The sequence below is a fragment of the Periplaneta americana genome, chromosome 5, assembly GCF_040183065.1.
Source record: "Periplaneta americana isolate PAMFEO1 chromosome 5, P.americana_PAMFEO1_priV1, whole genome shotgun sequence".
Taxonomy (NCBI): domain Eukaryota; kingdom Metazoa; phylum Arthropoda; class Insecta; order Blattodea; family Blattidae; genus Periplaneta; species Periplaneta americana.
This window is the reverse complement of record NC_091121.1, coordinates 138,787,356-138,811,057: the sequence shown is the minus strand read 5'-3', so window position 1 is coordinate 138,811,057 and position 23,702 is coordinate 138,787,356. Positions and strand designations below refer to the sequence as shown.

The 23,702-nt window shown below is 35.2% G+C and overlaps 1 protein-coding gene across 2 annotated transcripts in view; it reads left to right on the top strand.

The window, feature by feature from the left end:
- Positions 1-23,702, top strand: part of LOC138700204 (limbic system-associated membrane protein-like) — a 1,013,135-nt gene that overhangs the window by 857,809 nt on the left and 131,624 nt on the right. The gene's annotated exons all lie outside the window — the stretch shown is intronic.

Genomic DNA, 23,702 nt, shown 5'->3' with positions numbered 1-23,702 from the left:
TCAGCATTGGTGGTTATGCCGCTCTACTAATACCATGGTAGCAATAAAAATCCAACCCCTCAGGCCCTCCGCTCTTGAGTTCAACCCCTCATCTCTCATCCAGAAGGCAACGAGCCCACCCCCACTTGCTACCACCCTCTAGTGGCATGGGAAAATAATTTGAGAGCTAGAAAGCTTGTGTGTCTACTAAAGAAATGGGGAGGGAATAGATAGTGTGGGTAGTAGGGCTAGTTTACGTGTGAAGCGAGTGGCAAGAGGTGGGTAGGAAGTCAGGTAGAAAATTAATGAGAGCGGTGTGGGTGGCTATACGTGAGGTGGGGCACATGAATGTACTGTACCCTTTAACCCCCGCGTTCTTTCTCCTGCTGAATCAAGATTGTAGCCATGATAAGAGGGGTCTTACTCTTTATTTTTTGTTGTTATTTTTCGTTAAAAATATATTATACCTTAACTCTCAACATTATTTTACTCCAGCGCTGAAAAAATGAAATAATGTAATGTAATTTTAAGTTCCTGATAAGGACTTTGTTGAAGATAACTCTCTCATAAAGTATCCCTGGGTATCAAGCTAGGAAGATAATATAATATTCTTTCATACCATAATTAAGATCTTAAAATGCTGCTTGTAGGTGAATTGCCGACCCCGCAAATGAAGGATATAAAGAGAGAGAGAGAGCGAAAGAGAGAGAGAGATTGCGTGAAGTGTGCATGGGGTCTTGATATGTCTTCTTTACTGAGAGCAGTTTATCCACGTATCGGTGTGATACGTGACAAATCCTGTGATTAACTCTAGATTGAAGTACGGCTTCTATGCTTTTTTCTTTTTTCCTCTTCTATTGAATTAATTTGGCTTTGAAAATTGTATGTAAAAATTGATAATTTTTTGGTCCCCCAGATATATCTGTTATGGTTATTATTTCTTAATTACGGAAAAAAATTCCCTCCGGCGCCGATGATCGAACTCGGGATCCCCAGTTCTACGCACTGGGTGCTCTACTATTGAGCTACGCCGAGGCTCAATCCATAGCACTGGATCGAATCTTTCTCCTATGTTTTTTTCTCTTTGTGTCCAGGCCGCACAAGTCACTCTATGAATGTTCTCCTTGTATGATGACATAATATATATGTAGAACATGAAGTAAGGTCACAAAGGAGGCCGCAAGGATTAGATTACTCCGACCTTACGCGTAATACACCGTATTCTTAGCAGGTTTTCTTACGACGCTTTATCAAGATCTCAAGTTATTTAGCGTCTGAATGAGATGAAGGTGATAATGCCGGTGAAATGAGTCCGGGGTCCAGCACCGAAAGCTACCCATCATTCGCTCATATTGAGCTGAGGGAAAACCCCGGAAAAAACCTCAACCAGGTAACTTGCTCCAACCGGAAATCGAATCCGGGCCACCTGGTTTCGCGGCCAGACGCGCTAATCGTTACTCCACAGGTGTGGACTGCACCATGTTCGTTTACAAAATAAATGAAGACTTACGAATTTAACTAGAAATCAATATTATCCCTTAGATAAAATAGTACACTTATGTGTAGGTTGGAACCATATAGAATTTCAATAAAAGTAGGCTTTACAATTAAAAACCTATTGTAAAATAAAATAGGCCTAAATGTTAGCAGACCTAGAAAACACTAGAAAGAATAATTTTAAAATCAAAGAAGTCAGCAGATTTTATATAATATATATTTATGATGATGATGATGATGGTGATTATTAGGCCTAGGATTTTGATGAAATTGCATCTTTCTTCTAGTAAGCCAGAAACATTGCTGCTTTGGTATTTATATGTTATGTGATAAACTGAGTGTTTTAAAACATATTTGCTAGGACATTTTTTACTTCTTACAACTCATAAGAACGTTTTTTGCCTTATTCGGTCATTTTTTGGGTATTTTCATTTAATTTTGGTCAATAATCACCATTATTAATGTAAAATATTACTGTACTTATTTCATCACATATTCATTATATGACGTCTCGCCACCAACATTACAATGAGAAGAGTTCAACCGGCACCATGGATCGTGTCCCGGCATAGCTCAATTGGAAAGAGCGCTCTGTGCGCATAGCTGAGAGGTTCCGGGTTCGATTCCCGGCGCCGGAACGAATTTTTCTCGATTTAAAGGTGATATTTATTACCTTTGATATTTTCTCTACATATTTTTTCAATTAATACTCATTATTTTGTATATTATATTAATCGCTTTTCCACACAAATATTGTCATTTTAACGTAGTACACCCTACGTAATGAATCAGTCCAACAACCCCTTTAATATAGACTCCCTTATACTTGCTAGTTCCCGATAAGAAAGGCCTTTTTAATTATTAAAATGAGATCTGTAGTTATACTGTTACTATTATTTACATATAAGGGTTTAATATCATTAACGGTAATATTTATGTACCGTTCATTATCTTTTTTTATATTAGTATATATATATATTGGATTACATGGAACTTCACCTGGTAAAATAATTCATTAAAGTGTACTATTTATAAAAATTATGTAAAACTTGAATGTTGGTGCTAGAATTTAATTTAATTACTAGTCTAAATACTAATATTCCTACTAAGCCAATTATGTAAGATCAATATTTAGTGCATTTTTAAGGGCATTTTTGAAAGATTTTTAGTCCATAAATACATTGGTTTTAGGACATTTTCTCGTGTTTTATAGGTCAACAAAATCCTAGCCCCAGTGATTATATTATTATTATTATTATTATTATTATTATTAGTAGTAGTAGTAGTAGTAGTAGTAGTAGTAGTAGTAGTAGTAGTAGTAGTAGTAGTAGTAGTAGTAGTAGTAGTAGTAGTAGTAGTAGTAGTGAGTTATTTTACCAACTAGGACAGCAATTTCAGTAGTTTAGCGAGAAATGATGTTCAGCATTGTAATCGAGATGGAATGAAAATTGTAGGAAGTAAATGCTAGGGATACGTTATTAAAACTGTCGTTAGGAATTCAGTATTTCCGTCAGTTTTAAATTCTACAGGCCTGGTTTCATTACGGCGCGATGTCTGACCCAGCCTATAATTTAATAGTTTCTGCAGTCCTCTGCCTCTCCTCGCTGCTCCTCAAGGGAACAATCGAGTATCGGGCTTGCTGATGTTGGTTGGTAGTCCCCATGACACTCATATATGATGCGGCCAGCAGCCTTCCTTCGCCAGCAAGGAGCAAGCATCGCAATGTGCACTGAAGCGACTTCACCGACCATTTCTCTTTAATGAAAACTACACTAATTGCGCATTGCGGCCTTTGAAAAGTGCACCGTAAGTGAAACACCTTAAAAAAATTAGGCATAAATAAGTAACTAGACATTGCCATATCCATTGTGTGTAAGCTTATATAAGTGAACCGTATAATATCATTAAATTTAAGGAGTTATTCTTTGAGATATTAGCCACCGGCGTGGCTCAGTCGGTTAAGGGCTTGTCTGCCAGCCTGAAATTGCGCTCGGGCGCGGGTTCGATCCCCGCTTGGGCTGATTACCTGGTTGATTTTTTTCCGAGGTTTTTCCCAACCGTAAGGTGAATGCCAGGTAATCAATGGTGAATCCTCGACCTCATCTCACCAAATACCATCTCGCTGTCACCAATCTCAACGACGCTAAATAACCTCGTAGTTCATACAGCGTCGTTAAATAACCAACCAACTTTGCGATATTTCAAACAAAAGTTTAATACAATTTTTCTCGTTTTTGGGTTCCTTTTCGCGATAAAAATTATTTTATATGAAACATTTCATAGCTTATTTTGGATAATGTACTGAATTAATTCCCAGTATGCTCAGTCAATTCAAGATATCAGTCTATTACGACAATAAATGATTAAAAGAATTTTAGTTTTCTCCTTTAAATATATTAAAGATTTATTAATTTGTCCTACAGAATAATATCTGTAATATTAATTGTCCTTTAAATGTGCAGAAATTCGGTCTGAACAAATTTAACTCATCGTTCTCAAAAGATATTTTAAAATGTTACATTTGGTCGGATCACATTTCTGCACATATAAGTGACAAAACTAAAATCTGTGCAGATATTTGATCCGAACATATGTAACATTGTATAATTCCTTTGTGCGAGATCGTGCATATTTGCTTGGTTTCCGCACAAAACCAATCCGCGGAAAGTCTAAAATTCCACATTCAGTATTCCCAATCTAACACACATAACAATTTCCCTCTTCTTACCGCTTAAGTGACATATTGATTTTACTGCTTTAGGCTTTTAACATATTATTTTTAGAGACGTTCAATATAGTAATATTTATAAATTGGAAACTTACCACTGCAATTTCACCTAAATTGCACTGTTAATTATTGTTTTTAAATATTTGCAGAAATTAAGTAAACTCTACAACTCCACTAAAGTTACTGCATTCGTGTTGCAAATAACATTAAGGAAGCCGGAAAAAAATCAACAAGATTCCAGACTCATAATAGACTGGGAAAAAAAAGACAGACGTATATCACGGCCTGCTGGAGTATAGTAAACACAGAAAACATTTCAAAGCAACAGTGTTGAAGATGGATATTTTTGTTTTGCAAATTTGCCGTCATTGAACAGAAACCAAGATGGAGATTTCATTGCAATTAATTAGAAATTCCTCTTTCAGGTATGTAATAAACGATCTTCGCACATAATAATGTACGATACACGAGCGGTATGTTTTCTTTCAATTCTCGGAAATTAAAAAGCGAAACGTAGTTGAGCTTTTTCAAACTTTTCCTCGAACATGAAAACTTCAACATACCGCTCTTGTAACGAATATTACTATTTCAGAACGAACAGTTACATTTGTTCGGATCAAAGTTTTGCATAAGAATATTTAAAAATCAAAACTAAAACTCTATCAGTTATTATTAGCATAATACACTGCTCTCGTGAATTGATTAAATTAGATTACATTAGATTAGATTTTATTAAAGTCATGAGTATTATACAAATACTATGGACATAGTCATAATAAAAACAAAATAGAGTGAATAAGATACATTAGAAACATAAGTTACTATTAAAAGAGATGATTAATCATCCAGCGTTTTAAAACATTCTTAAATGCATTATAGTAAACAGTATATGCACACTTATGTAATCTATTAAACATAGATACTGCCATGGACATAATTTTTTTTAGTTGTTTCCAGTCTAACTTTAGATCCAGTCAAGTGAAAATTGTATCTTGTATTGTAATTATGATTATCAGATCTGTGTGATAATAATAATAATATGCTAAATTTTTCTTTACCTTCAGCAAAGATGTGAAGATGTAAAGATTAATAAAAGTCAGAATAGCCTCATTTATGAATAATGGCTTACAGTGCGCATCATAAGCAGAACCTGTTAAAATACTTAATGCTTTTTTTTTGTAGCAGGAGAATATTAGATACAATAGAACTATTTCCCCATACTGTAATACCATAGGTTATTATACCACTGAAAAAGGCAAAATAAGCACTTCTTACATATGTTTTAGGCACCAGAGATTTCAATTTATTTATTTATTTTATTTATTTATCTATTATTTTGCTAATAATTGTAACATAAAATATAATATATACAAAAAAAACTTTAACTCGCCCCTGAAAGAGTAGAACTCGTGCTCAGGGGCGAATTCCTGAATTGAAATTAATAATTATACGATACAATTTGTCTTATGTCTACTGTGCAATTATAATATATAAATTTAAATTTGCTTAATAAATAAATAACCCTAGAGAGTTTAGTACAAACATAATCAATATTTGGGGCCCAATATCTTTTGGGATCCAGTACAATTCCTAAAAGTTTAGCAGATGGCTGACTAAGCATATTGGGAAGTAATTCAATTACTTTCCCAAAACACGCTATGAAATGTTTCATATAAAACAATTTTTATCTCGAAATGGAAGCAAAAACGAGCAAAAGTGTATTAATCTTTTTTGCTTGAAATGTCTCAAAGAATAACCCCATAAATTTAATGACATTAATTACGGTTCATTCTGTATAAAACGGTATAATCATGCTTAACCGAACTTCGCTTAAGTTAAATCCGGCTTAGCCGAAACAGTGCAGTAAAAATACATACTATATTTTTGGATCATGACATGCACTTAATTAAAAACAAATACTACCTGAAATATGATTGCGTCTTATGTCCGGAAGATGTGTCAATGCAATCCACTGAGACAGCTACCGACTTACCCTGCAACAAGGTTACAAATAGGGACGAATCTCCTTTAAGGAATGCAGCAGATGGAGAAATCTGCTTTCCATATCCTCACTTCGTTTGTTTGTGTTCAGTAGCGGCCAGCTGCGTTGGTTGCGTGAAGTGAAAGATATTCCTTGTTTACATATCTTTTACTGAACTTTCCTCCTTTCTCAAGAATTATGAAACCAATTATGACTGAATTAGAGGTGACAACTGATTCGTCGTGTGATCATTTCTGGTGATCTCGTAAGTTTCATTGAACAAAGCAATGAATGCACATCAGCCAAAATACTCTTCATCAAACTGTAGCGTTATACAGCTGTTCGTAAGCTTGAGAGGAATAAAAAAAGAAAGAAAACCACCGAATACTGTTTGTGAAATAATAATCTTTATATTATGTAGAATAAATACACTGTCACATCTTTCTTTCACTACAGAAAGTACAATCTATGGATTATCCTCCCCTCCTAAAACATACAAAACTGTTAAATTCAGTTCGGATAAACGGAGTTCTACTGGTTGTACTGATCTATATGCGCGTTTATTTCCCTTTACAGCTCACATTTCAAAATTATTTTATACAAATTCAGCAATACTGATTCCATTCACAGCAGAGAAGCAAAGAAGAGTTAAGTGAAGGGTAAAATTCTCTTCTTGAACTTTACTTAACTGAATATTTAAGCGATAAAAATATATGAAGCTCCCGTACTCGAATAAAATCATAAAATTTACAGCTAAGTTTTCCTAGTTTAGTAGTCTATTATGTGAAAACGAGAAAGAATTCAAAGTTGATTGGATTTAATAATGTCGAGGGAAAAATATCTGCTTTAATAAAACCTGCTTCCTGCACATGATTCGTGTATGCGTCAACGAGTGGTTTCGCTATTTCGTACTTGAAAAATTGTTAGAAACGTATATTACAACTTATCTCTTTGTTCGTAGTACTGACAGAATATTATACTATATTTCCGTTTGTAGTAAAAGCTTTGTTTCCAACAATCAGTTCCTTCATTAACACACTTCTTGTACGCTTTTCTTTTCACATTAGTGGTTTTAGCATACCGAACAGATAAGCAGATAACAGATTGAAAGTGACAGTATGTTTCGAGTAAAAGTAAAAAACTAGTCCGCCGAGTTTGCTCTGTGGTAGCGCGTCTGCCACCAGACTAGCTGGCCAGGATTGGATTCCCGACGGAGTAAGAGATTTTCGTGTAAAATTACGTCGGGACTAGATTGTGCACCAATATATCTGGGTTAAGCCCCAAATCTCTCCGCAGTGCATATGAAGAGATGGCATATATGAATGTTGACAGTGATTCGTCCGTCGGAAGGGGGCGTTAAGACTGGCGGCACCCTTGGTGCTATTCGACAATTAAGCTACGTGCCGGCACCGGGTTTCCCCATCTTCCTTCCTCATCTTCATCATCATCCTCACCCATTTCCTACACTACACTTAGGGCCTACACGAACACGTACACTCACTATAGAACACGATATACAGTAACTCTCCGTAGATACACATTATGCACACCGTGGTCGGACGAAGTGGTGTGAAAGTTGAAAATATGTCAGTCAGTAATGTATTTCTATACAAAAAATTGCCCTAGTTGCCGGAATTTCGGTAGTACCGGTAGTAGTTCTCTTTCTAATAATAATAATAATAATAATAATAATAATAATAATCATCATCATCATCATCATCAAATCAACACTATCATCATTTCCGCAGGAATGTCAGATGAAAATACATGGGTTCGAATGTAGGTATCATAGAGTTTATTAGGTTTCTGGGATAAATCTCACAATGAAAGTGTTTAAATATGACTAAAATATGACTTTTTATAACTATATAATTTGACTATAATAAAAAAATCATAAAAAGTGCTCTGGCTCGGGCGGCCTCCAAAATTAGTACCCTGGCGTCGCGGTGGTCACAGTTCTGCCATTTATCCGCAATATACGGGACCCGTATCACGGAAGTGAAATAGGTAGACCTACACATACACAGAGCAAAAAACTGAGAAAAAAGCCGCCAACATTTTACTATTACTACTACTGCTACCACTCCTACACCACTAATACAAATACCATCATTACAACCACTACCACTAACACCATCAACACCACCACCACCACTATCACCACCACTTTGACCAACACCACCTTCACTACCAACACTACTACTACTACTACTACTAAGACCACTACCAGTGCTACTGCTACTACATGACCAATGTTCTATCCAAATTATTTGGTCACGGTAGATTTGGTTATTTCGATTTTTTTAATTTTACACAATCGAAAAAAAAATCCATGAATAAAACTATTTCGGCAAATGGTAAGATTTAAAAATTGTTAAATATTAATTAAGCCGACACAGATACTTAAACAATAAATTCTCAACTGTGCAGTATTTAAACATTAGAGACTCATAACATAAGCTTGTAAAACCGATCTATTATACAGTGCTAAGGAAGAGACTAGTGAAGTGCTTTGTGTGTAATGTGGCAATGTATGGAGCAGAAGCATAGACATTATGACGAAATAAAGAGAAACGAATAGAAGCATTTGGATAAGGAGAAAAATGGAGCGTGTGAAGTGAAGAGACAGAATAAGAAATTAAGTTGTGTTGGAGATAGTTGGTGAAGAAAGAATGATGCTGAAACTGAGCAGAAAGAGATAAAGGAATTTGTTGGGTCACTGTCTGAAAAGAAACTGCCTACTGAAGGATGTAGTGGAAGAAATGGTGAACGGGACAAGAGTTTGGGGCAGATGAAGATATCATATGATAGACGACCATAAGATATATGGGTCATATAAGGAGATTAGGAGGAAGGCAGAAAATAGAAATGATTTGGGAATGCTGGATTTGCAGTGAGAGACCTGCAAATGGGCATAACACTTATGTATGTACCACAGTGCGGTCGCATCACCCTTGATCCGAAGAACGCGGGCGGGAGCAAGCCTGTAGACCACGAGGTAAATCGCGGCATTTTAGATCCTTAATCTCCGGTGTATTGCATTCATATAACTTCCATTAATTAATGGCATGCATACAATAATCATTTTATTTCACTAACTTCTGTTACAGTAAGCTTAGTACCTGAAAGTGGTGTCCATTAGCATTCAGACATTCCCGACATCTGATGATGAAATTTGAATTCACACGCAAAAGTTCTTCTTTCGTTATTCTTCTAATTTCTGTTCTTATATTTTCTTTTCATTGATGGTGTGTGGGTTACATTATTTCTATAGGCTCTATTTTCTTTATGGTTGCCAAATAATAATCGCATGTGGTAAAATCTGGAAAACTTGCAGGCCATAAAAACCAGTAGAAATAATTGTCATCAATAACTTCCCTTGTAGTCTCCAAAGAAGCACCTGCAGTATGGGCTGTCGTAGTATCTTTTGAAAAATATGCATGTTGTCTCTCATTATCAGATAATTGCAGGGGAACTTCATGAATTAATAGTAGATTGTCCGTGCACCAGAATCTACTGTTTTGTGAACATACATAACCACGTAAATGAAACCATTCCTCATTAGAGAAAATGATTAAATGTGGACCAACAATACCGTCAGCAATGTTTTGTAAAACTCAATTTCCGAAATTCACTCGACTTTCGTTGTCATGTGGCCGTAATTCTTGGACTACAGTAAATCTGTCAGGTTTCAAAAGTTTTATTAGTCGTATGGGCTCAAGTTTTTGATTCGCCTACTTCTTGTATAACGCGACGTAAATAATATTAATTGTTAGGAGAACGTTCAAGTGATGCACCAATATCATCAAGTTTGCTTCTATTAGAACTCTTAACTTTGGCCAACGAATTTTAGAGTTCAGCGATATCATTTCTCTTAATCTAATGACAAGGTTTCGAACTAAACCTCTATTCGGACGTGGAATATGGGATCATTTTTCTACAAATTGCCTACACACTTGTTGGCATGAATATGTTTTGACGTAAGTTTCGTAAACAAATATTCATTGTTGTAGAGTAAACTTTTCAGCCGGCATTTCAATATGTAAACAACTAATTTAATGCAAAGCACACACATTTCAACATACGGTATTTAAAAGAAGTAGCCTACACAAGCATACACGTCTTCTATCACTGGTTAGTGAAACAAAATGATTTTGTGCATGCTATTAATTAATGATATTTATATGAGTGCAATACGCCGGTGATTACGGATATAAAATGTGGCGTGTTACCTCGCGCTCTATAGGCTTGCTGCCGCCCGCGTTCTTCGGATCAAGCGTGACGCGACCGCACTATATAAACTTGTCTTAAATTTGTCTACGATGAAAGAGTAATGGAACGGAGAAAAATTCTCTCTGGCGCCGGGAATTTTTCTCCGTTCCATTACTCTTTCATCGTATGATGACGCAGAATATCTGCATGGTAATATCATATGTACTTCGGTACATTAAAATAATATATTAAATTTGTCTCCTCTTCAGTGAAAATATTGTTTCATTGAGTTTAGAAAATTAGCAGAAAGAATGTGTAGTAGTTTATAACTCATAAGGGCATATTATTTCTGACTTATTTATCATTCAAAAATCCAATTACCGATATATTGTGTGCTTTATGCCACATTTTAGTTTTAACTGTACCCCAATATAATTTAAATCTTAGATCCTATATTACCTCTGATAGACGTTCTGGCTGATATGTATATCTATTATCAGGCAGTACATCTCACTTGACGATTTGTGTCAGAGGAAGAACAATTGTTTGTATGCATCTGAAGTCTGATTAGTGGAATATGTAGCTAATCTGCGATATATGCATTGGAGGGGGAAAGGAACTGGCCACCCTACCCCCATTATCTCCTGGCCTAGTTGCCTCATGAGTGATGCCTTATTGGTGTTATTTACGAGGTTCAAACCTGTCTTCGGACAGTTGACTAAACAACAAGAACAACAACAACAGATCCTATACAGATTTATAAAAATACATTCATTATAAAAATACATATTATAAGCATAAAAATTATTACATATATTTAAAAGTACTGAATATATTAAATAAATGCAATAAAGTGAATTTATCTCCGTATAAGCAACGCTTGTGTTCGGATGTTCAAAATTGTATTACATCCGTGCATAAAGAAGAAGAAAAATAAAGAATTCATTTAACTACCGGGAATAAAAGGAAAATAGCATATATTTACAAACAATATATGTATGGTAAAATAAGTAACTACAATAATTCAAGAAGTTTGTAACTAGTATTAAGATTAATATTTAGCAATTAGTTATCTATCCCTATGTTAATTTTTCTTAATAATTTATTTAATTTCAAGTATAAATTGCATCGTACTTATATTTTCTACATTAGGGTACTAGAAAATGAAATTATTATATAATTTTAAGTCATAGTTAAACAATGTTTCATATCTGAAGCCGTTAAACTTTTCGACTGTGTGAAATTAAATAATGGATGTATGTTCCTTCTCGTATTATAATTATGCCTATGGTGTTGAAATTTTTCTTGTTTTTATTAAATAAATTTAGTAAGGTAATAATATATATTTGTACGAGTATAACTGTTCCTAATTAAGCGCCTAAAATTACTAAGCTTTTTCTCTTAATGGGTTAAGGGAAAAACCCCGGAAGAACCTCAATCAGGTAACTTTTCCCAATCATTATCTGAACTAGGGCCCGGTCGTTTCTCGGTCAGATCAGACACACTAACCGTAACTCCTCTGCGGTGGACTCTTTTTGTTCTTTGATACACAGATAAAGAAGATAATTTTAGCTCATCGTGTCACCTCATGAGGTTCAGTCCAGGACCAACGGAATTCCCTATATATCGTCAGCTGTCTTTGGAGGTGAAGTGAAAGCACACATTAAAATGAAATTACATTAAATTAATGTCAGCGCGATCTTGAATCATTATGGAACATTCAGTCAATGTTAAACGGGCGTATAGGGGCCGAGGGATGTGTCGCTGACTTTGATATTGAGTATTTAGAATTCTAGAAAATTTCTTATAATCTTTTATTTACATTTTTATCCATAATTTAAAAAAAACAACAGCGTTGAAGTCCAATGAATAATTTGCAGTTGGGAGGTATTAATAGTGTGGGTAACTGGGTTTTGACTTTTATGTATTAGACATTAAAAAATAATGTTTACTGGCAAAAAAGAACATCCGGACAACGACAAGTACATTACGATAGATTTCTTATCAAATTCTTCCTTTTTTTCAACAAAGTTCATATTTTTAATTCTTCAAAAACTATTTCTTGTAAATGTACGTTTAACTCTAAACGGATGAATTTTCTATTCCAGTACAAGTTTCAATTCCGTTTTATGGCGTTTCAAATATAAAATATCAGGAAGAATTGATACACTAAATTGGGAACAAAAGCCAAGTCCACCCTGTAGTTAGACAATGGAAGTCTTGGGAATGCCGGTAGTTAGGAAGAGCGCCTCGTGGCTGCGCTAGTTGTACGAGACAACGCATTATTAGAATGGACCATTGGGGAGAACTTGTTCGCTTACTTGCGTTTGGTGTTCTGCAGTGTTGTGAGCTGTCTAGATTTCTTTACTTTTCCTTTTGTATGTCTTCGCCGTTGATTTTCAGGAAAGAAATACACATCCTTTTTACTAAATGTCTTCAATTTACATTTATATCCAATAAACTGAGCCGGCTGTTGTTTTTTAATAAGTTCTCAGTTGTTTGAGCATCTTCCGTCATAACAGGATGCAATCTTTGTCTTCATATAATTTGTTTCAAAAGTAGCTACTGGCAATTTTCTCACTCCTGGGACTAAATATAGTAGTTACATTTCTCTGTAAGGTTAGGTTTAATAAAGTCAGTTCCTTTCGATAGAGAAATATAGGGCTACATATTTTCATAGCCGTATAGATTTTGGATAGGCGTAAAATAAATTTTGCACGAAAGAATTTGCATTGTTTTACTCCAGTAAATCTGTTGAATAAAAAAACTAATATTAAAAAATCTACGTAAAGAGTTAATCATACTATTAAAGAGTTTTCTCTGCATTTATCTGTTTCTTCTGTTATTATTTTCGAATCTTTCATAAACAAGTAAAGTTGTGAATGTGTATTGTAATATTGTGGTGCGTAATTTGCCGTCATTATCAACGGCAATCATTGAAATATTTGTCCTTAGATCCTGGCCTATCTTGTAAATCCTACGTGCCATCCCTTATCTTATTCTCTATCATCAAAAGTATCTCAATTAATGTTGTTTCCGACAATGTTATAATTCGTAATACGTGAGAGCAATCCATTTCATGTACACTGACGTTCAAAGGTATCTGACCTACGATTTTATGATTGCGTATGCGCCCTTTCTAACCACGGAATAAGTCAGAACCAAAGACATAAGAAATTGACAAACTTTGAATTATCAATTTCAAAAGGGTAGAATTGGTGGGGTTCCCACCTATACAACATTTTTAATTTTAACACAATTGGAATTAAATATGATATGAAAATCAATAAAGAAGAAACTAAAATTATGTCCTTCTACGGAAAATACCCTGTGCCTAGCAAAATATGTTTAGATTTTTAAATATTAGAAAGAGTAAATTATTTTACATATCTCGGATACACATCTTTTTTCGATGAAGTAGACATTTCACAGAAAATTTCTAAATGCACCAAAACAATGGGAATAATAATTATTAACAACATTATGAAACCTTTCCAAGTACAAAGGCATACTAGAATTCTCCTATACAAGACCTTGGGGAGACCTGTACTTTGTTACGGCAGTGAGGCATGGACATTGAGGAAGAAAGACGAAAGCAGAGTAACGGCCAATGAAATGAAACTTATGAGATATACAGCGGGATATACGAAATGGGATCACAAACGCAATGAAGATGTAATGGAAGAATTAAAACTTCTTCTTCTTCTTCCTCATGGAATTATGCCTTTGACCTGTTTCCACAGCAAGAAATTGTATCTTTCCATCTTGTAATTGGATGTCCTACTTTCCTTTTGCCTTTAGGTTGATATTGAAGTGTCAGCTATGGAAATCTATTGTGTGGTATCCTTTCAATATCTTCTAACCTGTTAGTTCTTATTTGGTTTATTCTGTCATTTACGTTGTATATATTTGTGTTCTTATGTCTTCATTATTTTTTTTTGTCTAAAAGTGTAACCCGCTACGGAACGCAACTTCATTTCAGCCCTCTATATTTTTCTTCTGTCTGATCTATTAAGTGTCCAGTTCTCACGTTCTCTACGTTAACATAGGTACTGCCATTGTTTTGTAAAATTTTATTTGAGTGGCCCTTAATGTTTTATTTTTTAATGTTCTTCTTATTGTTCCACACATATTATAGAATCTATTTATTTTATATTGATATCATTTTTTGACAGCAGGATACATTGCATCCCAAATAGTTAAAGCTATTTACTTGTTCTATTATTTTTTCATTAATCACTATTTTGCATCTCAAGTGGTTTGTCCCTGCAAAAGCCATAACTTTTGTTTTTTGTTCCGAAATTCTCATATCATACTCGTTAGCTATTTGAATTAATTTAAATATAGTAATTTGTAAATCATCTTCTGTGTTGCTTAATATTACTTGGTCGTCCGAAAACAGAATAATTAAAACTAGAACCTGTAATTAATCACGTAAAACATTATCGGAACAGCTGGATAAATCATCTGCATCGCATGCGTAGTGATAGAATCCCAAAAGTCATGCTCCACTATCGTCCAAACGGGAAGAGATCTCTCGGTCGTTCAAAGAAGCGCTGGATTGAAAATTCAACAATGAGATCGTAACAGGCCATATGGCCTAATACTTGAAGGGAAGAAGAAGAAGACAAACTTTTAAATAGTTCCACTATTTCTCAATAGGTGACTCTATTTTTGGGACGAGTAAAAACAGTATTTGGGAGAATGTCGATATGATTAAGTATAACTTATTCTCATAATTGACACTATCAGCGGTTTCCCGCTAGATCTAATGTTTTTACATAATGATTAGAGGGGGATGAAATTTTGAATTTTATAATGCGAGTATATTATGTACTATTTGCGACACTCACTGTTACCTTCGCCATCTATTCATAGAAGTAACAACTAAAGAAGCGACACTTACACGAACACGTTATCGAACACTATCGATTATTAAGGTCAGATACCTTTGAATGTCAGTGTACATAAGACTATCGAAATTGACGGCAAGAAAACCGTAAATAGATAAGAAACAAAAGTTGAGGAAATGAAATAGAGAATAGAGTAAAATATCCATGTTTCTATGTGAATATAAATGTAACAAAAATACGAACTTGAAAATTAAAAATGTCATGATAAAGGGTACATCTATTTACAGCTTTAAAGTATACCAAAATTCACAGATATAAATAAATTGAATTTTGAATATAACATATAGTTTCTCAGTATACGTTTTACTTGCTTCGTAATAGTATAATTCTCTGTTGTTACCCGTAATAACTTGATTGGCCACTTACAGTAGTATCAGACAGTTCAGTTTTCCATACCCCCATTAGAAATTTCTCACTTCAATTCATTACACGAAACAGAGGAGGAAAATCATAGTGTCACTGTCACGTGGCTAAGAATCTGATGGTCAATAGCAGACGTAGGGTAATAATTGGACGGAGTTACGCAATAATAGACCAAGCGCCAAAAACCTGTTTCGAGATATTGGCCATTGAAATAAATCTGCTTTTTTTAATAAAACATTTTATTCAAAAAGTATTATAACATTTATACTATTACAAAAAAATAGCAGAAATAATACCAAAAAAAGGCTAACCGAGTTTTAGTAAGAGACCAGCAGTTGAATTAATATTTCAAAGCAAAATAAATAAATGAATTTTATGCAATAAACGAATTTTTGCTTATAAATAGCAGCAAAATTCAGATAACGTATTCTTGGTTTTTCTCGAGTTATATTAGCATGCCATCAACAGATCTGTGCAAATATCTCTTTTTTTTTTTTTTTGTCAAATTTTCGGTTGGTCTATTATTGCGAAACTCCGTCCAATTAACGCACACTGAGGAACAATCGTGGACTAGAGTCCCGTCGCTCTAATTTCCGGCAGCCAATCACGTTGCAGGTCGGCTACATTTAAACGTGGGCGTCTTGTGATTCGCTGATGAAAATGTAAAGCATTTCCTAAGCCTGGATAAATACTTAATATAATCGCCCGCCATTTTGGCTCTTTCGTTGGCGTTCGCAGAAAGCACACGAGGAAGTTATTTGCCGCTCAATTATTTACTGAATTCCAGTGCGTTTGATTTATTATCATAGGAGCTACGACATGATAATGTTTAACGGTATGGCAAATAGATCCCTCGTCTGGTAGCTCGGCAACGAAAGAACAAAAATGGCGAACGATACTACCTACCTAGACTTTATAGAGCCTTGACTTCCTAAGACATAAGCAAAGAGGAGGAGTCACGCCGGGAATAACAGCGTCGCGACTATAGGTCCAGGCAGGTAACACATACGCGGCTGAGTCTTAGAATTTGAAAATACGTTTTGGATGATTTTGTTGTAGACTGTGATAATATTCTGTCTGTTCTTCAAACATGAGTTTCCAAGCCCCTTGAGCTCCTTTTTCTGAACTTTACATCTATGCGTATCATTACATTTGCTTCACTAGTATAAACCGTAGCTCATATTGTCGATTTTCGTAAACCTTTGTTTGAATGTTAGCCCTTAAGCTGTCGCGTCTAACTTTTTAACATTAAGAGGCGCGCGGGGTTGCTGACACCCCAAATATAATGGTTTCCTATAGGATATATTTTTAGTGAAGAATTAGAATATCGCTCTCATTTTATTTATACAACTATATGAAATATTTTAATACCTGTCACAATGTTATAATTATGTACAGCAGTGGCGGCTGATTGACTGAGGCAAGTGAGGCCGGGCCTCAGTCACTTGGCTTAACAGAAATCAAATTTTGTGTTTTTATATAATGTATTAGTTATTTGAATGAAGCATCGCTGTAGAAGCATTTTAAAACTTTGTGATGTATATAGACCTGTTTTGCAGTAAAATTAACTCCTGAGGCCAGAATCGCTCGTGCCGGGTCTGGCTGTGATGTATATAGACCTGTTTTGCAGTAAAATTTGTTCCTGAGGCCAGAATCGTTCGTGCCGGGTTTGTCTTCTGAATTTCCTGTATTTTCGCGGGGTTTGAGCTTGCGCTTAAAACGTTGTAGCCGAGGCACAATTCGTCTGGCCTCGTGGCCTGGTCAGGTTTCACTCCTCACATCCATGGGCCGGCCTCAAGGGTAGAGTGGGGTGGGAATAGCAGTGGTGACTTGTCTTCCTAAATAGGTCATAAATAACACAAATTCCAGCTCTTTGGCAGGCAGAGACCCACACTATTCCGTCCCCTTATGTCTCAGTTTACGACTTAAGCGAGGGTGTTGTACTATTGTAATTCGTAGTACAGTAGTGAATCTGGGCCAATGTTGTTATGTATTTCGGGAAAATATAAACAGAAACAAATGCGAGAAGTAATGCTGGTGTTGTTAATTCATTGTTAAATTGTCCTTTTTTTCAAGAAGAAATAATATTGAAAGAAAGGAAGTTTTAAATAAAGAGAGAGTCTACCGAGATACCTACGACATCGCTGACAATTTTTCTGACAGATAATCTTAAAACGCGTGTTTCTATTGCATCCTGGTATGGGCAACATAAATGGTTAAGTGGTAATGTTGTGTAAAATAAACTTCTCTTTTGGCCTTGTTCGTTGCTGTCAAGGGAAAAAAATAAAAATAAAATAAAAATAACAGAAAGGAGGGGATTTTCAACACATAATGTGGGTTGCTTCATCACACTGAAACAATCACTGAAACTCACAGCATAACAGCTTATTTGGTGAGTGACATTATTTTTCATCAATAGTAGGCTAATAATAATAGACTAATAATAATAATAATAATAATAATAATACTAATAATAATAATAATACATTAATCATGATATTACTAATATAACAATAATTAATATCATAAATAAACATTTCCTATCGGAGGCACTTGAAATAGTTGCATCTGGCCTCACCTAGGATTTCGATCACCGGCCGCTACTGATGTACAGTAATAATAATATTTAATATATTGGATCGCATGTATTATTCGAAGCCCCTGCGGTGGTTGAGTGGCCAGACCTCTGACCTGTCACGCGGGTTGGAGCCCTGGTTAGGTCTGTGTTTTTTCATTAGAAATATCCATAGTGACACTTGTGGCGAACAAGATCGCATTTGGGATTTTTGTCGGGGTTCTCATGTTTTTTCCTCCCATATAAGGCATTTACATCATTCCTAATCATTTCCCTATTTCTTCATCATTCCATAGCATTCCCCGATCGCCGGCTGACGACGCACGGAGGGGGCTGGCCAAGGGACGAGGGGGTTTGCCTGTTCGAAACCTGGGTACAGAGCGAACCTTAGTGTAGTCAGCCGGTGTGGGTTTGGGAATGCGTCTAGCTGGAGGATTAGCGCAATATCACTTAACGGGTCGCAGTGCTGGCCATAGTGCCTCCCTCCCGTAAATTAAATTCAATTCAATGTATTATACCAACGTCTATTCAGTGCTAATCATAATTTACTTTATCTTCATTTCCAGACCACTTCCTTGATTTTTCTGCGCGCACAGTTACTACTTAACATCATTGTTATTATTTGTTATACTAATAAGGTCAGCTTAATCGCTATCACTATTTAAAATAGGCACATTTTTGTAACACTTCATCACCCCACACCATTTAAATCGTTATTATCTTGAGTAAGCGAAATCCAATTTCAAAAACGTTTACGGTTATTGATGCCTTACCAGTCGCCCTGAGTGACGCAGTTGGTATAGCGCTGGTCTTCTGTGCTCGAGGTTGCGGGTTCGATCCCGATCCAGGTCAATAGCATTTAAGTATGCGACACGCTCATGTCACTAGATTTAGTGGCATGTGAAATAACTCCTGCGGGATAAAATTCCGGCACACCGGCGACGCTGATATAACCTCGGCAGTTGCGAGCGTCGTTAAATGAACCATAATTTAATTTTATTTGATGCCTTACCAATTCTAAGAAAAGTACTTGAAGATTCAGAAGTACAGAATTAATGCTGGTTCACAATAAACCGGGAACTAGAACGAGAACGGGAATATTGTTAAAATAAATGTTTTTAAATAATAGCATTCACAATTAACTATTATGAACGCTCACATTTAGATATTTTTATTTTAACATTAATTCCGTTCTCGTTCTCGTTGTAGTCTCCGTTCCCGGTTTATTATGAACAAGCCTTTACTCAATATGTAGTGAACAGCTCCATATATGTGACTGAGGTGTTGAAACACTCTAGGCGATTACTTAAGGGTTAGTTATAATTTTTCGTATTTTGTTTTCTCCCTGATTGTAGTTCCAATTACATACTTATATTTTAATCTGTTTGTTGTTTATGGCGTATATTTACCTGTCCCAAATAATATATATTGGGTTCACAGATGTTAAGAGTATTTTAATTGTTTAATAATTTCACTTATATTATTTTTAATGACTTCAGTCACTTTTCCTAGATTAAATCTAACATGTTGTTGTGTTATCTTTCTTATTTTAAATGTTCCCTTCTGACACGTACTTTGATTATTTGAAAAGATTACCTTCTCCATCATTAATTTTTTCTGTATTTTAAAATTTATTATGTCTAAGTTTTGTAGCTACGTCACAAGATCCGATTTTTATTTCAATAAAACTTGCAATATATGTTTCTTCTATGGGAAAATTTTGTGTCGTTTTACAGTACATCTATATATATATATATATAATTTGAACTGGTAATGGCAATTACGGGAAAACGGCTGAACGTATTTTAATAAATGACCCCTCATTTTGAAGCTTGGAACTCAAAGTTTTTCAGAAAAAGAGTAGTTTTCAATGAAATGTCAATTTTTCAACATAATTTTCCGATTTTCCAAAATCCATCTGTCGTCAGTTTTGAGAACTAGCTAATTGCATTTCAGAATAAAACAAAACACACACTACAGTAAACAATATTACACGAAGGCCATGATCTGCAAGAATACTGACATATTTTAGAGCTCAAATTAAATTGGTTATTAAAAACTTAACTTACTAAAAACAATATACAGGTTGGATTCTGTGATATGTAATTTTCTGGGTACAGCTGTGTATTGGATATTAAAAACTAACACTTGAGGTGGTTTCATGACATTATTACCATTAGAAATGAAATATTATTGTAGTTAATGCCATGGTGTGACTATTTTTCATTAATTGTACATATTAACGCTATATTGATGATATGAAAGTGAAACGTTTTGGGGTTATATAAACAGATGTAGAGAATAACTTAAATTAGATTTTGATTTCTATATTTTACTGAGTGGCGGCTATATAGTATATATAGTATATATTACTGAAAGCTATAAAACTTACGTGAGATAATAATATAATTAAAAATCAAATATTTTTATAGTTATTAATCAAGTAGGGTTGGGTCTTTTTCATATATTTAATGGCGGTGTGATGTAGATAATTATATGCGTGGTTCTCTTCAGTATTGGCTCGAGAGAGAGTATCTTTCATTATTATGGAAGCAAATAACTTTCAGAATGTCTCGTATTCTTCATTGAAAATAAATCTGAAAAATGTTTATTTGAACGTCTAATGAACTTAGTTTGCAGCATTTGCTGCACAAGCCACTAGTAAAGTATAGTATGCTAGAGAATAACCTTATTTTAGATATCCAAGATTTAACGAAAGCCTAAACATATTCTCAAACAGCACACCTCTGGTCTTGTCATTTCTTTGACTGCTGCAGTGCAAGGTTTCACTCCCACCCTTTCCTAAAGTGGTTACTCGACAACTGCGCGACGGAAGTAATTTGGATCCGGCCGCTTGCGATACTGGAATTCTGGGGGAAATAAGTAGAAACTAGAGACGAAGATGAGGGACTAAAAGAAATGAGAGAAAGGAGAGCAAAAAAGTATAGTTTTATGAAGAGTGAAACTTATATTGTGCGCTCCTAAGAGGTTACGATACCAGCGAGAAAATGAGGGTGGGGAGGTAAGACGGAAGGGAATACAGAAGGGTTGGTTTTAAGGGTGGAATCTTACCCACTGTTGCCATACTTTTTTTCCTTTCTTTGTTTCTCTCGCTCTGTCTCTCATTTTCAACCCCCATTTGATGTTACGGTATGAAAAACCTTTTTTTGTTCTCCCTTGTTCTTGTTTGCACTGTTCTTTGCAATTCTTGTATGAATTATTCTGGCATGACACACTCAACGCTGATGTAGGGTGCACCACTTGTCAGTGTGGTATTACTGCTATCATATCGGGCGTGCAGAGAATGAGGGAGGGGAATAGGAAGAAAACCAAACAAAACCCCCCTAGAGATTTCTAAATTTAAAAAAAGGAAAGATTAGAAGAAGACTTTTGGGGCTCTTTTCAATCTTCGTGTCCCTCTTGTTTTATTCTTTATATGGTTTCATGAACCTTCCTGGTTGAACTTTTTTCTGTTATCTTTTCTTCGGGTCTTGGGAATATTTGTCTGGCCTCGTTCCTTTCTACGTCTTCTTCATTTTCTACTACTCTCGGATATATTTGTGTTTCTCCCACAGTTCCTCTTTAAACTGGCTAGGATATAAGGTTGAAACCGCAACAGCCATCCCACACGTTTCAACCCTCTGTAACGTCAGCTCTGGATCAATGATTTTTTTTTAAATCTCAGTTAAATCCGGAGGAAAGAAGGAAAGGTTTTAAATAAAATTAATGTTATGATATAATATTGTTTTAAATATGTACTTTCTGTAATTTCCTGGCAGAGATATAGGCCTACATTTTAAGTAGTTTTGCATTCGCTTAAATTATTGACAGTAACAGATATAATGTTTTTTAAATGAGTGTATCTTCGTTCTCAGTCTAATCTATATTACATTGACTTTATTCCGTTTTCGGCCAATGAAGTGTAATGCGATTTTGAATTTCAAACAGTCACAGTCAAACATCGCGATAATTTCTACAGCTAGATTTATCGCTATCAATTTATCGCATGGTCGTTCTTTTGTTTAGTCGGTGTCGCCAACTGTTTCTCCGTAAATCGATGAGCATGAATCCATAAAGATGCATCTACACGGTTAAACTTTTCTCTCAACTTTACGCATTCAAGCAATGAATGCAAGATTGATATTTAATATTAATATATTTACGCAGTGACGACGACGTTTAAAACGGCGCACCATATAGACACAAAATCTTCATGCTTCTTAATTGAACGTACGTTTTAAACTTGATTATTTCAATATTCTTCCCAGATTGCATGTATACGCGCATGGAAAATTGAACTGTATAGATGCAGCTTTAGTCCCGTTACACACTACAGTCGTTTGTCGAGCTATGGAAAATGCTTTCGGTCGAAATAAGGCACAACTGACATTGTCCCGCTCCCACAGATAACTAACCTAAAATTGTAGCCTAACAAATTTGTATTACGTTAATGAAATTAAACAATTAATAGAAAGTCAGATGCTTAAATTTATGTAACATCAGCGCATATCAAACCCAAAGATCTTGTATAGTATTATGACTTCACTGTGTAGCAACATATGACTCGCTGTAGTGTGAATATATAAGCTGCTTCCACACAGTATTACATACCTCTTAGTTCTCGGTGTAGTGTGTAATGTAACGACGAAGTACTAAATAAAGTGTGAAATTCTACTTCCACATCTTCATCTTCTAATTTCATGTCCATTGCAGGCCATCTGAAGAAAATTACACTCCTTCATTCAGATTTGATAACTGCGTTTTCGACAATTCTTCATTTAATTAATGTACTAATCAGGTTACTGTAAATTATATTATACAATTTTGAAATAATTATAATTTCAGCTGATAATGAAAATGTATCTTTGTTATAATAACACGAGAAAAGCGCAGTACATGTAATTAACATTGTTAAACCTGTATTCGGTTGAGAAGCTTTTGTCATCTAGTCTGCTGTAAAAAAGTCTGAAAGTTAGAATTTATAAAACAGTTATATTACCGGTTGTTCTGTATGGCTGTGAAACTTGGACTTTCACTTTGAGAGAGGAACAGAGATTGAGGGTTTTTGAGAATAAGGTGCTTAGGAAAAGATTTGGGGCTAAGAGGGATGAAGTTACAGGAGAATGGAGAAAGTTACACAACGCAGAGCTGCTCGCATTGTATCCTTCACCTGACATAATTAGGAACATAAAATCCAGACGTTTGAGATGGGCAGGGCATGTAGCACGTATGGGCGAATCCAGAAATACATATAGAGTGTTAGTTGGGAGGCTAGAGGGGAAAAGACCTTTGGGAAGGCCGAGACGTACATGGGAAGATAATATTAAAATGGATTTGAGGGAGGTGGGATATGATGATAGAGACTGGATTAATCTTGCTCAGGATAGGGACCAATGGCGGGCTTATGTGAGAGCGGCAATGAACCTCCGGGTTCCTTAAAAGCCAGTAAGTAAG